Source organism: Pipistrellus kuhlii, unplaced genomic scaffold, assembly GCF_014108245.1.
Source record: "Pipistrellus kuhlii isolate mPipKuh1 unplaced genomic scaffold, mPipKuh1.p scaffold_m20_p_12, whole genome shotgun sequence".
Lineage (NCBI taxonomy): Eukaryota > Metazoa > Chordata > Mammalia > Chiroptera > Vespertilionidae > Pipistrellus > Pipistrellus kuhlii.
In genome coordinates this window covers 46,239,791-46,256,283 of record NW_023425427.1, presented here as the reverse complement: position 1 = coordinate 46,256,283, position 16,493 = coordinate 46,239,791, and the positions used below count along the sequence as shown (strand labels likewise).

Here is a 16,493-nt window from a genome sequence, read left to right as displayed (position 1 = left end):
ACTGACTCCCTGCCTGCCTAATCATCCCCAACTGTGTGCGCGCGCCCCCTCCCCTCCCCGCCAATCTGGTCAGCTCCAAGTGCAACCCCTCACCAGCCTGGTCACCTCTTACTGCTCATCCCCCCCGCCCCCCCGCCGCCAGTCTGGTTGACCCCAACTACCCCCCTTGCCGGCCTGGTCACCCCATGCAGCCTGCCTGTTCAGTCATTTGGTCATCCCTCACTAACCCCCCTGCCAGCCTGTTCATAGGCAACCATCTTGTGAGGGCATGAGGGTTAATTTTCATATTATTCTTTATTATATAGGATTGTTGTCATTCTATTAAAGTCTATGTTAGTATCATCTTATGAGCTTTTACCTCCTACAAAGTACAAATTTGGAGCATAAGTTCATTTGCAAGATTACTATGATCCTTTCATGTGCCTAAGCCTCTATTAAGAATAATCAAACTGGCCCTGGCCAGTTTTTCCCAGTGGTTAGAGTACCAACCTGCACACCAATGGGTCTCAGGTTCGATTCCCAATAAGGACATATACCTGGGTACAGGTTTGATCCCTGATCCCTAGCCCAGTTGGGGTACATGTGGGAGGCAAACAATCAATGTGTCTCTCTCACACTGATGTTTTTCTCTCGCTCACTCTCTCTACTCCACTCCCTCCCTGCCTTCCACTCTCTCTAAAAATCAATGGAAAGTAAATAAACTATCAGAGGTGGGCTCTAGTGCTTTCCTTTGAGCAAAATGCACATAATAAACAATATTTAGACCAATTAAAAAACCATTCTCTTTTAAGTTACAGAATTTCTACAGCTACACTTTACATTTTTAAAAATATATATTTTATTGGTTTTTTACAGAGAGGAAGGGAGAGAGAGAGAGCTAGAAACATCGATGACAGAGAGACATCGACCAGCTGTCTCCTGCACACCCCTGACCGGGGATGTGCCTGCAACCAAGGTACATACCCTTGACCGGAATCAAACCTGGGACCTTTCAGTCCACAGGCTGATGCTCTATTCACTGAGCCAAACCGGTTTCGGCTACACTTTACATTTAAAAAGAGTTCATCATGAATTAGTCAAGGTCTAACTCACAAAAAAGAAAGGTAATGGTAATACGTGTAACTAAATCACTATCTTAATCCAGTTAGGAGTCAGTCCCTTATAGTGAAGAAACTTTATGTAAACACCATATAAACTATATTTAGGAATCATTAGATATTTCATATATAAATACCAGACAGAGCATAAAAAACTATAACCAAAGAAGATACAATTATAGAAAATGCACATTGAGAGACTTGAGAACTACATGGTAAAAACCTAGAGAATATGAACTTTGAGTCAAAATTTCTATTATCTTTAAACTCAATACCTTTAAAAATAAAATTAAGCTTCTGAGATTTTAGATATTTCCAAAGATTTTTATATGCTTTTCAAAAACAACTTTCTTGATAGGTATAATTTACATAAAATCATAAACATATTTACAGTGTACAATTTGGTAAGCTTTTATAAATACACCTGTCAAACCAGTAAACATATCCATCAACACCCAAAATTTTCCTGTACCCTTCATTATCCCTCTCCACCAAGAGGATGAATGATCTGCTTTTTATTACCATAGGCTGGTTTCTAGAATTGATATACATGGAATCATTATAGTATGTATTCTTTGTCTGGCTTCTTTCACTCATTATAATTATTTTGAGATTCATCTATCCTATTTTATGTATCAATAACTTGTTCTTTTTTATTGCTGAATAGTCCACTGTTAAATATGCCACAATATGTTTATCCATTCACCTATATAGTGGACGTGTGAGTTATTTTCAGTTTAGGGCTATTAAAGCTGTCATGAACACCAGTGTACAAACCCTCTGGACATATGCTTTCATTTATTGTTGGTCAATTTCTAAGATGAAATGGCTGGATCACCTGGTAGGTGTATGTAGTTCTAACAAACTGCCAAATTGTTTCCTAGCGTGAAGTACCATTTTACATTCCTACTATCAGTATATGAGAGTTCCAGTTGTTCCACATCCTCTCCAACACTCTATTAGGCCAATCTTTTAAATTTAGACATTCTAATACATCAATAATGAAACTTAACTATAGTCTTAATTTGCATGTTACTAACTAGTGATGAGGACCATCTTTTTATGTGCTTATTTTCCATTCATATGTTTTTTATAAAGTTTGTTCAAATCTTTGCCCATGTTTTCATTGAGTTGCTTGTTTACTAATTATTGACTTTTGAAGATCTTTATATTTCTAGAGACAAGTCATTTACCAGACATTTGCTTTGCAAATATTTCCTCCCAATCTGTGGCTTTCCTTTAACTCTTACTAGTGCCTTTTGAAAAGAAATTTTGTTTTAATGAGGTCCAATTTGTCAATCTGTTCTTTTATGAACCATGGTTGTGGTACCATATTTAAGAAATCACTGTTTAGCCGAAACCGGTTTGGCTCAGTGGTAGAGCGTCAGTCTGCGGACTGAAAGGTCCCGGGTTCGATTCCGGTCAGGGGCATGTACATTGGTTGCGGGCACATCCCTGGTAGGGGGTGTGCAAGAGGCAGTTGGTCGATGTTTCTCTCTCATCGACGTTTCTAGTTCTCTATCTCTCTCCCTTCCTCTCTGTAAGAAATCAATTTTTTTTTTAAAGACTTAAAAAAAAAAAAAAAAAAGAAAGAAATCACTGTTTAATCCAAGATCATAAAAGTTTTCTCCCAGGTTTTCTTTTAAAAGTTTTATGAATTTAGGTTTTACACTTAGGTCTGTAATCCATTTGGAGTAAATTTTTATATGGTGTAAGGTATGAGTCAAGATTCATTTTTTTTACATAGTGATATCCATTTTAAAAATATATATATATTATTGATTTTTTAGAGAGAGGAAGGGAGAGAGATAGTTAGAAACATCGATGAGAGAGGATCATCGATCAGCTGCCTCCTGCACACCTCCTACTGGGGATGTGCCTGCAACCAAGGTACATGTCCTTGACCAAAATCGAACCCAGGACCCTTCAGTCTGCAGGTCGACATTATCCACTGAGCCAAACCGGTTTTGGCGTGATATCCATTTTTTTTTTTTTTTAGCATCACTGGTTGAAAGACCATCTTTTCTCACTATATCACCCATTTTCAAAGATTAATTTCCATTATTTGTTTTTATTTCTGAATTTTCTATTCTGTTCCATTGATCTATTTGTCTACATGTCAGTACCACATTGTTTTTGATTAATGTATCGGGTCTAGTAATAATTAATGTCGTTTTTAAACATTCGTTTAAAATCTTGCTTGGCGTTGACATAACCTTCAAACACATGGTATCTACAGAACGTGTGAAGTGCAATTAACAAGTTTTGCTTGAAAAAGTTTGTGTTTGGTTTGGTTTTTGTTGCAAAACTAGGGCTAAGAAGATGGCGGATGAAGAGCATGTTCGGCACTGCATGCTTTACGAGTTCCAATTAGGAAGAAAACCAAGTGCGGCTGCAAAAAACATCTGTAGTGCTCTTGGTCAAGATGCAGTTAGCGCCAGAAAATGCCAGCGTTGGTTTGAGAAATTTCGCGAGGGAAATTTTTCGTTAGATGACAAGAGTGGTCGAGGCCATGTGTCCAATTTTGATCAAGAAGCTCTTCAAGCTCTTTTGGTGCAAAATCCTCAAATTACCCAACAAGAGCTTGCGACAACTTTAAATTGTTCACAAAAAACAATTTCCAATCAATTGTGTGCACTTGGCAAAGTCCAAAAGTTTGGAAAATGGGTTCCTCATGAGTTGACCAACAACAACCGTAATCAAAGTCACAATTTGCAGTTCGCTCCTCTCTCGTCAAAACCGTTTGCCGTTTTTAGAGCAAATTGTTACCGGAGATGAAGAATGGGTGCTGTATGTTAATTTGAAAAGGCGGCCTCAATGGTTGGACAAAAATGAGGCTCCGCAGCCCACGCCAAAACCTGACTTGCATGCGAAAAAAGTGATGTTGTGTGTTTGGTGGAATTTTAAAGGAATTCTTCATTATGAACTTTTACCATCTAACCAAACCATTACAAGTGCAGTGTATAGTGCCCAATTGGAAAAGGTTAGCCCAAGCTTTAAGAGAAAAAGAACCCGCGCTGATTAATCGGAAGGGTGTAATTCTTCACCAGGATAACACACAACCGCATACTGCAAGAATCACTGCTGAAAAACTACGCCAGTTGGAATGGGAAGTTCTCCCTCAACCTGCACATTCTCCTGATATTGCCCCTTCCAATTACCATTTGTTTCGTTCTCTGCAAAACTTTCTTCTTGGAAAAAAATTTAATAATGAAGAATGCCTCAAAAATGCATTGACAGAATTTTTAGCATCAAAATCACAAGAATTTGAGAGGAGGATCCATGATGGCTGCTTGGGTAGACACCTAACCGCAGCAGCACACAACAATTTCAATGGAATACAACTAAAATGTAGAGTGGACATCGCCCAGAGCTACAGGTAGTCGACTGACTGAAAATTCTACAACAAGAAGGAAAGAGAAAACCAGAAGGAAAATCAGAGGAGCTGAAAAAAAGCCTAAGGTACGGAGACATGCTGCGCACTTGCACGCACACGCGCAGAGAGGTCACAGCCAGAGAGGAGGAGAGGGCTGGGTGCTGCCTGGCGTTCCCTAGCAGGAAGGAAATAAAACCCCCAGCCTGGGCTAAACCCCCGAACCGGCAGCGCTGACCCCCAGTTATGAGCCAGACCCTGGGGACCCAGGCTCCGGTGGGGGAGACGGGGCTGTGAGGCGGAATCCCAAGCGACCAGCGAAAAGCAGGGCCCCCTTTGCGGGCAGAGGACTGAATGTTGACTCTGATGCTGAATTACCCTAGCGTGAAGAAACAAAGCCTCCGGTGGCGCTGAGCCTCAGTCCGGACTGCTCTGAACCCCAGTCCTGGACAGACCCTGGGGACCCAGGCTCGGGCAGGGGGAGACAGGGCTGTGAGGCAGAATCCCAGGGGAGTGGCGAAAAGCGGAGCCCCCAGAGTCGCGCGCACTGTGCGCAGAGGACAGTCTGTTGACTCTGATCCTAGACTCCCCTAGCGGGAAGGAGAAAAAAAAAAAAGCTCCAGACTGGAGGAATGCGACAGGGAGCAGGAGCCCCTGCCGGACACCAGCCAGCTGGGCGCTGGCAGGGAGCCGGGCGACGGGGCCCCAGGGGCGGGGGGGTACCCCCAAGCCATCGACCTCTGAGCGCGGGCAACGGAGCCAAGGCCAGGGGCTGCTTCCTGGGCGGCGCCGACCCCGGCAACAGGCTGGAGCAGCGCGGGAGCCTGCGGAGAACAAAGGGGTGCCACAGGCCAACCTGCTGAGCTCCCAGGACAAGGAGGAAGAAACCAAAGTTCTCAATGTGAAGAAATCAAGTGAGAGCAAAAGATAGTAAAATTACTTAAGAAAGAATACAAAGAAGATCTTGAAAAATCAAAGACTAAGTCAGAACTCAACTCACCAGCCAACATTGCAACATAAACGCGTTAAAAAAAAAAAAAAAAGGACAGAATGTTGGAACAGCGGCGGCCAGGCCAAGAGTGCCCAGGCACAAAGCAATGGCAACCGGGCCCGGAGCAGCAACGGCCAGGCCCCAGTGCAGCAGCAGCCAGAACCAGAGCAACAACAGCCAGCACTGGAGCAGCCAGACCTGGGGCAGTGGCAGCCAGGCCTGAGGCGGAGGCAGCCAAGCCCAGGGTGGCCAGTCCAGGAATACCCAGACCCCGAGTGGCCGGACCCGGAGAAGCTGGGCCCAGAGCAGCCGGGTTGGGAGCAGCCAGGTCCAGAACAGCAGTAGCCAAGCCTGGAGCATCCAGGCTGGGAGCGGCCAGACTTGGAGCGGCCGGGCCCGGGGCAGCCGGGCCCAGAGCAGCCGGGTCTGGTGCGTCCAGGCCCGGAGCAGCAGCTGCCAGGCTGGGAGCGGCCAGGACCGGAGCAGCCGGGTCTGGTGCGGCCAGGCCCGGAGCAGCGGCTTCCAGGCTGGGAGCGGCCAGGCCTGGAGCAGCGGCTGCCAGGCTGGGAGCGGCCAGGCCCGGAGCAGCCGGATCTGGTACGGCCAGGCCCGGAGCAGCCGGATCTGGTGCGGCCAGGCCAGGAGCAGCGGATGCCAGGCTGGGAGCGGCCAGGCCCAGAGCAGCTGGGTCTGGTGCGGCCAGGCCCGGAGCAGCAGCTGCCAGGCTGGGAGCGGCCAGGCCCAGAGCAGCCGGGTCTGGTGCGGCCAGGCCCGGAGCAGCGGCTTCCAGGCTGGGAGCGGCCAGGCCCGGAGCAGCGGCTGCCAGGCTGGGAGCAGCCAGGCCCAGAGCAGCCGGGTTGGGTGCGGCCAGGCCCAGAGCAGCGGCTGCCAGGCTGGGAGCGGCCAGGCCCGGAGCAGCCGGATCTGGTGGGGGCAGGCCCGGAGCAGGAGCTGCCAGGCTGGGAGCAGCCAGGCCCGGAGCAGCCGGGTCGGTTGCGGCCAGGCCCGGAGCAGCAGCTGCCAGGCTGGGAGCGGCCAGGCCCGGAGCAGCCGGGTCTGGTGCGGCCAGGCTTGGAGCAGCGGCTGCCAGGCTGGGAGCGGCCAGGCCCAGAGCAGCCGGGCCCAGAGCAGCCGGGTCGGGTGCGGCCAGGCCCAGAGCAGCAGCAGCCAGGTCCAGAGCAACTAGGTCAGGAGCGGCGGTGACCAGACCTGGAGCAGCTGGTTGTGGAACGAACCAGAGCAACAGAGACCAGGCCCGGAGCAGCCAGGCCCGGAACAGCTCGCTTCTCGCCTGCCCCTACCCCACGGCTGCCTCTCAGACATGGCTGGAAACTTTTGTGGGAACTTGAGGGTCTGCTGAATCAAGTGATGAAGGCTTAGATCTGGATGTGTTGAGTTAGTATAGGGCTGGGGTGTTGATCTGTGAGTGCCTTGGGTGGGGCCTGGATGAGGCTGGTTGACCTATTTGGAAATGTCTTTTGTGTGAAATGTATCATTGGGCATGTGGTGGTATTATTGATATGAGAAAATGCTAAGTAACTGATTTACTATCTGAAAAGGGATTTACTATCGGGGAAAGGCAGGGAGGAAGAGACTGAACATAAACTGCACCTATAAATGAGGACAATGGGGGATTGGGAGGGGGCGGAGGGTGGGGTGGGAACCTGGTGGAGGGGGGAAGAAATGAGGAACCTTTGTAACAATATGAACAATAAAGATTGATTAAAAAAAAAAAAGTCACAAGAATTTTACAACAGAGAGATTAAAATGCTTCCTGAGCGTTGGGCACAAGTAGTAGAAAACAACGGCAACTATATTGTTGATTAAATTTTGTTGTATCGTTTAAATAAATTCGATTTAAAAAAAGTATTAGAAAACGACATTCATTATTACTAGACCTAATAGCTTTACAATAAATCTTGAAAACAGACAGTAGTCATCTTCAACTCTGTTCTTTTTCAAAACTATCTTTGCAAATGTCCTTTGCATTTCAATAAGCATTTTATTTTATTTTATTTTTCAATTGGTTTTTTACAGAGAGGAAGAGAGAGGGATAGAGAGTTAGAAACATCGATGAGAGAGAAACATCAACCAGCTGCCTCTTGCACACCCCCTACCAGGGATGTGCCTGCAACCAACGTACATGCCCCTGACCGGAATTGAACCTAGGACCTTTCAGTCCACAGGCCAATGCTCTATCCACTGAGCCAAACCGGTTTCGGCTCAATAAGCATTTTAGAATTCACTTGTCAATTTCTAAAAAAAAAAAAAAAAAAAAGGTCTAGCAAAATTTATTTGAGACTGCCAAATTGTTTCCTAGAGTGATGTACCATTTTACATTCCTAAATTGGTAGGTCAATTTAAGGAAGACTGGCAATATTGGATCTTCTAACCCATGAAAAATGTTCAGTTCTGCATTACTGTAGGTTTTTAAATTTTTTCTCTTATCAATATTTTATAGTTTACAACAAATAAGTTTCTTACTTCTTTCCTAAGATTGGCCCTTAAGTACTTATTTTATTGTAGATGCTACCGTAAATGATACTATTTCTTTTAATTCAATTCCAATTATTCACTGCTACTATCTAAAAATACAATTGGTGTGGTTTTTTTTTTGGCTTTTGATTTATTCCTTTCCCATGTTATTAAAATATCTTTGTAATTTTATCATTTCTATGTATTTTTAAAGTTCCTCTTGATGTACTCAGCAATACATAACTAATTACAGAATTTCTATTTTAAATTTCATTACAAAATAAATAAAAACAGGAGGCTTAAGTTGAGGAAAGACAGTATAGTGATAATCCTATACAATAAAAACCTAATATGCAATGTCCCCTCGGGTGGTGGTTGGACCAGGAGTTCAACCACTTGCTACGGTGTGTGCTGGCCACCAGGGGACAGTGTGAAACATGGCAGGCATAGACCACGGCCCCAGAGGTGCAGTGAGAATGGAGGGTGTCCACCGAGTTCAAGTCTGCTCTCACTCCCCCTGCCCATCCCTGCACCTGCACAGCCTCTTCCGGGTGAGCCAGGCTGCAGCTGTCAGGACCACAGGGGCCATTCGGGGTCCTTGTGGGTTCACACAGGAGCCAGTCTGCAAGGCCGGCCAGGAGAGAGCACGCTGCCCACCCAGCTTCCATGCAGCATCACTGGGTGGCCCAGGGGCCCACGCTGCGCCCTGGCCTGCAGCATCCAGCCATGCTCACCACATCTCCGCATGGGGACTCAGGCAGAGGGGGGCGTGTGGGGGCCCGGAGGCAAAGGTGCTGCCCAGGAGCCAGAGGTCAGCTGGGATCTGCCCTTCAACGCCTGACGCTCGTGCTTCGATTCCCAGCCAGGCCTAGGGACTGCACCCATGCAGAATTTCCTGCACCTGGCCACTAGTAGTACATGTATTTTTTTAAATCATGTATCATTTTTTTTCTTAAGGTGTTACATAAGTATCCTTAACCCCTCTTTCCCCCCTCCCATGCCCTCCACTCATGCCCTCACCCCCCTGGTGTCTGTGTCCATTGGTTAGGCTTATATGCATGCATACAAGTCCTTTAGTTTATCTCTTCCCTTACCCCCTACCTTCCCTCTGAGGTTTGACAGTCTTATTGATGCTTCTCTGTCTCTGGATCTGTTTTTGTTCATGAGTTTTTGTTGTTCATTATATTCCACAAATGAGTGAAATCATGTGATATTTACCTTTCTTTGACTGGCTTATTTCACTTAGCATAATGCTCTTCAGGTCCATCTAAGCTGTTGCAGATGGTAGAAGTTCCTTCCTTTTTATATCAGCATAGTATTCCATTGTGTAGGTGTACCAGTTTTTTAATCCACTCATCTGCTGATGGCCACTTATGCTGTTTCCAAATCTTCGCTATTGTAAATTGTGCTGCTATGAACATAGGGGTGCATATATCCTTTCTGGTTGGTGTTTCTAGTTTCTTGGGGTATATTCCTAGAAGTGGGATCACTGGGTCAAATGGGAGTTCCATTTTTACTTTTTTGAGGAAATCCCATACTGTTCTCCACAGTGGCTGCACCAGTCTGCATTCCCACCAGCAGTGCAAGAGGGTTCCTTTTTCTCCACATCCTCGCCAGCACTTGTCATTTGTTGATTTGTTGATGATAGCATTCTGACAGGTGTGAGATGGTACCTCACTGTCATTTTGATTTATATCTCTTGGATGATTAGTGACTTTGAGAATTTTTTTTACAAGTGATTTTTATCTATTGGTTTTACATAATGCAATGCATGCTAAAGTTGCTTGAGTTGCAGAGCTTGTTTTGAAAGTTATATCAAATTTTCTACACGGATAATGATGTGTCTGTAAATAAACCCAATTACTTCTTTCTTTCTAATGTAGTTTCCTTTTATTTTTCTTGCCTCACTGTGCTGGCTAGATCATCCAGTACAATGTTTAAAAGAAATGATGAGCAAAGAAGATATATTGAGGTACAAATAACCCAATAAGCACATGAATAAATGCTCAAGATCATAGTAATAGCAATAATTTTCACAATAACCAAAAGGGAGAACAACCTAAGTGTCCACCAACAGATGAATGGATATATAAAATGCAATATATCCATACAATGGAATATTATTCAGCCATAAGAAGGAATTAAATTTGATCAATGCTACACTATGGATGGACTTTGAAAACATTATGCTAAATTATTGTAAATAAACAAGACAGAGAAGGAAAAAGATTATATGATTCCACTTCAGTAAAACAGAGATTACCAAGGGCTAGGATAAGGGAGAATGAAGAATTATTGTTTAATGGGTATAGAGTTTATATTGAGATAATGAGAAAGTTTTGAGTGTACAGTGGCAAAGGTCATACAACACTGATTTGTATTTAATGCCACTGAACTTGTACACTTACAAATTGTTAAAATGACATGTATTACATATATATGACACATATTACATATATATGACACACATATTACATATATATGACACATATTACGTATATATATATGTTACCACAGTAAAAAGAGAATGCATAATCATTTCCCCAAATTAAACTTTTGGGCTTCTATTAAGTTATAAATGCCTGGAGTCAGCTTCCTATTTCAGAGTATATAAATGCCTGTGTAACTATTGTTATATGTTACTTTCTTACCTTTTGAAAAGAATATACCAATTTACCATGACAATAATAATGTATCTATTGTCCAATGAGTATTATAATTGTATTTATGTTTATGGTGTTAAGAGTAAAGATGCTGCAGAAAGGTTTAAATACACATTTCTTTGATCAAAAAAGGGGAGAGGGTTTGAGAGTGGACATCTTTTATTCCTAATCCTATAAGAAAGCATTATTTCTTTTACAGTAAATATGATGTTACTTGTAGGTTTTCCATACATGCACTTTTTTCAAGTCAAGGAAGTTCCTTTCTATTTGAGACTTTTATCAGGAACAGATGTTGGATTTTATCATGTATTTTTTCTGCTGAAAATATATATGATAAAAAATACTGAAATTATATGGTTTTTTGTGTTCTAGTTAATATGGTGATTTACATTAATTTTCAAATTAACCAACCCTATAATCCTGAGATAAATACCTCTTGATCATGATATATTCCCTTTTTCTATATTCTGGATTCTATTTGCTAAATTTTCATTTGAAATTTTATGTTACTGAGGGCTATTGGTCTGGAGTTTTCTTTTCTTGCAATGTCTTTATCTAGTTTTGGTAGCAAAGTGATGTTTCAGACAATGAGTTGAGAAGAATTTCCTCCTCTTCAATTTCCTAGAAGAGTTAGTATAGAATGGTATTATTTTATCCTTAAATGTTTGATAAAATTCATCTGTGAAATCATCTGGATTTGGAGGGGTTTTTTTTTTGTTTGTTTGTTTTTGTTTTGTGTGTGTGTGTGTGTGTGTGTGTGTGTGTGTAGGATTTTTAACTATAAATTTGATTCCTTTAAAGTTTACTCAATTTCTTCTTGAGCATATTTTCATACTTTGTGTCTGTCTTAATTCATTCAGGCTGCTATACCAGAACCCCATAGATTGGGTGGCTTATAAACAGCAGACATTTATTTCTCACAATTCTAGAAGCTGGGAAGTCCAAGATCAAGGCATTGGCAGATTCGGTGTCTGGTGAAGGCTGGCTTCCTAGTTCATAGGAGACTGTCTTTTTGCTGAAACTTCACTTGGCAGGAGAGAGCCAGGAATCTCTATGGGTCTCTTTTAGAAAGGCACTAATCCCATTCATGAGGGTTTTAGTTTTACTCTCTTCACCAAAGCACCTTCCATAGCCCCACCTCCAAATACCATCACATTTGGGTTTAGGTCCCAAGATAAGAATTTGAGAAGGGGACAAAGACATTCAGTCTATACCAAGTGTCTTTCAAAGAATTTGTCCACTTCACATAAGTTATCAAATTTACTGGCAGAAAGTTGTTTATAATATTCAATTATTGTCCTTTTAATATCAGTAGACTATGTAGTGATGTCATCTCTCTCATTCCTGATATTATTAATTTGTGTGTCTTTTTTTTTTTTTCCTTATCAGTCTGGCTAGAAATTTATCCATTTTATTGATCTTCTCTAAGAACCAGTTTTTCATTCCACTGATTTTTCTCTATTGCTTTTCTGTATTATATTCCAGTAATTTCTACTTTTATCTTTATTATTTTCTTTCCTCTGTTTATGTAAAATTTAATGTGCTCTTCTTTTTCTCGTTTATTAAGCTGGAAGCTGAGGTCATTAACTTCAGATCTTTATTCTTTTCTATGTAGATATTTAGTGCTATGAATCCCTCCCTAAGCAACGTTTTAGCAGCATACCACAAATTTATCATGTTCTCTTTTGGTTCAAAATATCTTAATTTCCCTTTCAGAAAATACATTTTCTTTGTCCAAGAGGGTATTTAACAGTAAGTTTTTCAGCCCTGGCCTGGGTAGCTCAGTTGGTTAGAGTAATTCTGTACAGCAAGGTTGCAGGTTGGATCTTGTCAGGCCACATACAAGAATCAACCAATCAATGTGTAAAAAAGTGGAATAAATTGATGTCTGTCTCTATCTCTGTCTCTCTCTGTTCCTCAAGTCAATAAAAAAAAATGTTTGAAAAACACTGGCAGAGTGGTTCAGTTGGCTGGAGTGGTGTCCCATACACCTAAGGATTGCAGGTTCGATTCCCAATTAGGGCATGTATGGAAGGCAACTGATGGATGTTTCTCTCCCTTTCTTCTCTCTCTCTCCCCCCACTCTTTTCTCTCTATATATATCCCCAGGTGGAGGATTTAAGAATACATATAAATATTCATTCATACATACGTAAATGTGTGTTTTCCAGTTCCAAATTTTACACTTAGGGATTTTCCAAGAATCATCAGTTACTGATTTCTAATTTAATTGCATTGTGCTCAGAGAATATAACGTGTATGACTTGAATTCTTTTATATTTATTGAGACATTTTATGGCCAAGAATATGGTCTATCTTAGCAAATATACTATGTGGACTTTAGCAAAATAAGTGTTCTGTTGTTGGACAGAGAACTCTATAAATATCTATCAGGTCAAGGAGGGTTTTTTAAAATAATTTAAAATACTTGTAAAAACTTAGATTTATAATTCATTAAATTACTTTTTCCAGATACAGCTAAGATAACCTTTAGCGATCTATTTCATTTCACCTTACTGTTTAGAATGACATACATTTTAATAAGTAAATGCTGTTGACAACAGCAAAATGTTATTAACTTCAATTTACAAGGCTAAATGTAGTTTACACAATTCCTCTCACTGTAACAAAAAGACTTTTTTTAAAGTTTCAATAATATCTGTGTGTTCCAAACCATCCAAAATGAAAGATGAACTTTGTTTAAACAACGAAGAGAGTACAGTTTTATACTCTCTTTTGCAACAGATAAGCAATTTGAAATAGGTCCTTGGTGATTCCATTTAGAAAACATTATCAACAACAGTTAAGCTGGCTGGGTCATGAAACTACAAAAGTGAAAAAGTAAGTCATCTCTGATAAAATCAGTTCCTTTTTCAGAACACAAAGCATTGCAATCCTCTACTATTACACCTGCCACTGCAAGTTTTACAAAGAAGAAGGGTTGTGCCCAGCCGGTGTGGCCCAGTGATTGAGCATCTCCCCATGAACTAGGAGATCACAGTTCAATTCCCAGTCAGGGTATTTGCCTGGGTTATAGGTTTGATCCCCAGAAGGGGTCATGCTAGAAGCAGCCGATCAATGATTCTGTCACCACTGATGTTTCCATCCCTGTCTCCCTCTTTATGAAATCAATAAAAACAATATAAACATGGGGGGGGGGAAGCATAGGGGAGGGGAGGGGGAGGGGAGAAGGAGGGGGAGAAGGACAAGGGGGAGGTGTAAAGAGGTGAGGAGGAGGAGGAGGAGTGGGGCGGGAAGAGTTGCAAACACAAATGCCAGTCATGGGAACCAGAAAACACAGGCGGCCACTAGTAGTCAGATCCATCCAAATTGTTGTCAAATGAACTTAGCAAAACCAGAACTTCCTTTTTGCCTTTTTAAGAGAAGTCAGAACCCAGGATTTCTATGTAAATATCCAATTTTTAAAATGTTGGCAACTAAATAAAAATTATTAAACACTAGTAAGATTAACAAACACATAAGCAGGGGTGGGGAACTTTTTTTCTGCCAGGGGCCATTTGCATATTTATTATAGCATTCACTTAATATAATTCACTTAATATAAATGTAGGTTGCTATGAAAACAGGTCCTAGGTTTTTTGAATTTCAAGTCCCATCTGAAGTTGCCTTGGCAGGGCCAGACCAAATGATTTTGCAGGCCTTATACAGCCCACAGACCACCCCGGTTCTAAAAGGTTAAGTCTACAAAAGAACAATTTCTATATTCCATTAAATTAACCTGGTTAGCCTGGCCAACATTGCTCAGTTGGTTGAGCATCTCTCATGCACCAGGAGCTTGCAGTTCAATTCCTGGTCAGAGCATGTGCCTGGATTGTGTGCAGGAGGCAGACGATTAATGATGTTTCTCTCTCATCGATATTTCTATCTCTCTTTCTCCCCCTTCCTCTCTCTCTCTCTCTAAAAATCAATAAAAACATCCTTTAAAAAATCTAACCTGGTTAAAAATCTAACTTCACCATTAAAGTTATGTGAGTCAATGAACCAAGCTATGTATCAAATTGAAAATATCCTATATAATAAAAGGCTAATATGCAATTTTCTCCTTGACAGGGAATTCGACCAGGGGCAGGGCCATCAGACCAACTGCCTGTGGCCCCTACCCCAAGCCATCCCACTCCCGATCAGCTTCTCACACCCCAATCAGGGACAGGGCCAATCAGCCAACCTCCCACGTCCCTTCCCCCCAGTCAGGCCTGACCCAATCAGCCCCAATTGAGGCTGGCCAGCTGGATCCCTCCCATGCATGAATTCATGCACCAGACCTCTAGTAACCATATAAAAGGAAATGAAAGAAGAACTAAACCAAGTAACTTTTTTAAAAATATACTTTATTGATTTTTTACAGAGAGGAAGGGAGAGGGATAGAGAGCGAGAAACAAACATTGACCAGCTGCCTCCTGCACATTCCCCACTGGGGATATGCCCGCAACCAATGCACATGCCCTTGACGGGAATCGAACCCGGGACTCCTCAGTCCGCAGACCGATGCTCTATCCACTGAGCCAAACCGGCCTCAGCGTATGGTTCTATTTATATGAAATGTTCAAAATAGAAGAGAAAGTAGAATGGTAGGCTGACTAAAGCTAGGGGGTTGGGGGAAATGGGGAGTGATTGCTAATGGGTATATGGTTTCTTTTGGGGTGATAAAAATGTTCTAGAATTGATCATGGTGATAATTGAACAATTGTGAGTATGCTAAAAACCAACAAACTATATACTTCAAATCAGTGAATTGTGTGGTATGTGAATTATAGCTCAATAAAACTATTAGCAATGTATCTATATGTATCTCCTCCTTCTCTCTGCTAAAAATAAAATCCAGAAGCAGTGTCACCCCACAAACAATAAACAAATGCAACACCTAAATTTTTTTTTTTTAGAAGAGGAGAAAGAAACATTGATGAGAGAGACACTGATTGGTTGACTCTCACATGCACCCCGACTACGGCCTGAGATCAATCCTGCAACCTAGGCACGTGTTCCCCAACCAGAATCGAGCCCGTCCCTTTGGTCAATAGGCCAGCTCTCTATTCAATGAGCCAAACTGGCCACAGCTAAATTTCTATTTTTTAAAACTATCCTCCACCGTAGGATACTAGAGCTCCTTGGAAAAATGGCCAATAATACTAAAACTGGGCAGGAAGAGTACATGATACCCTTAGAACACCTTATGCAAAGGAGAAAACAAAAACAAAATCATTGCTCAGCCGAAACTGGTTTGGCTCAGTGGTAGAGCGTCGGTCTGCGGACTGAAAGGTCCCGGGTTCGATTCCGGTCAAGGGCATGTACGTTGGCTGTGGGCACATCCCCGGTAGGGGTTGTGCAGGAGGCGGCTGGTCAATGTTCCTCTCTCATCGATGTTTCTGGCTCTCTATCTCTCTCCCTTCCTCTCTGTAAAAAATCAATAAAATATATATTTTTAAAAAAACCATTGCTCAAAGACTAATGGGGTCCTATCAAAAGGACACAGGAACTAGCTTCAAGAGTCTCCCATTGGCCAAACTGAATCATTCAGCATCAAAATGAATGACAGTAATGGGGTGTGTGTATACACACACACACACACATACACACACACACACATATATATAACACATTGATTTTTTTTTAAGCCTGTATACATACTGATATTATAAAAAGTGAAAAAGGGGGAGGGAAAGAAAGGAATGTTCTTCACAATAGAATGCTAACTAATAAACATAATAGTAAAAATCAAAAACCATATTACACCCTAGCTCACTTGATTAGAGCATCATTCCCATAGGCCAAGGTTTTGTTTTTTGATTCACTACCATCCCACTCCCATCGGGGCACATATAAGAATCATGAATGAATGCGTTAGGTGAAACAACAAATAGATGTATTTTCTCTCT

The 16,493-nt window shown here is 42.2% G+C and overlaps 1 protein-coding gene across 1 annotated transcript in view; it reads right to left on the bottom strand.

Annotated features, from left to right (window-relative positions):
* DENND4C (DENN domain containing 4C) overlaps positions 1-16,493 on the bottom strand; it is a 113,005-nt gene that overhangs the window by 84,264 nt on the left and 12,248 nt on the right. The gene's annotated exons all lie outside the window — the stretch shown is intronic.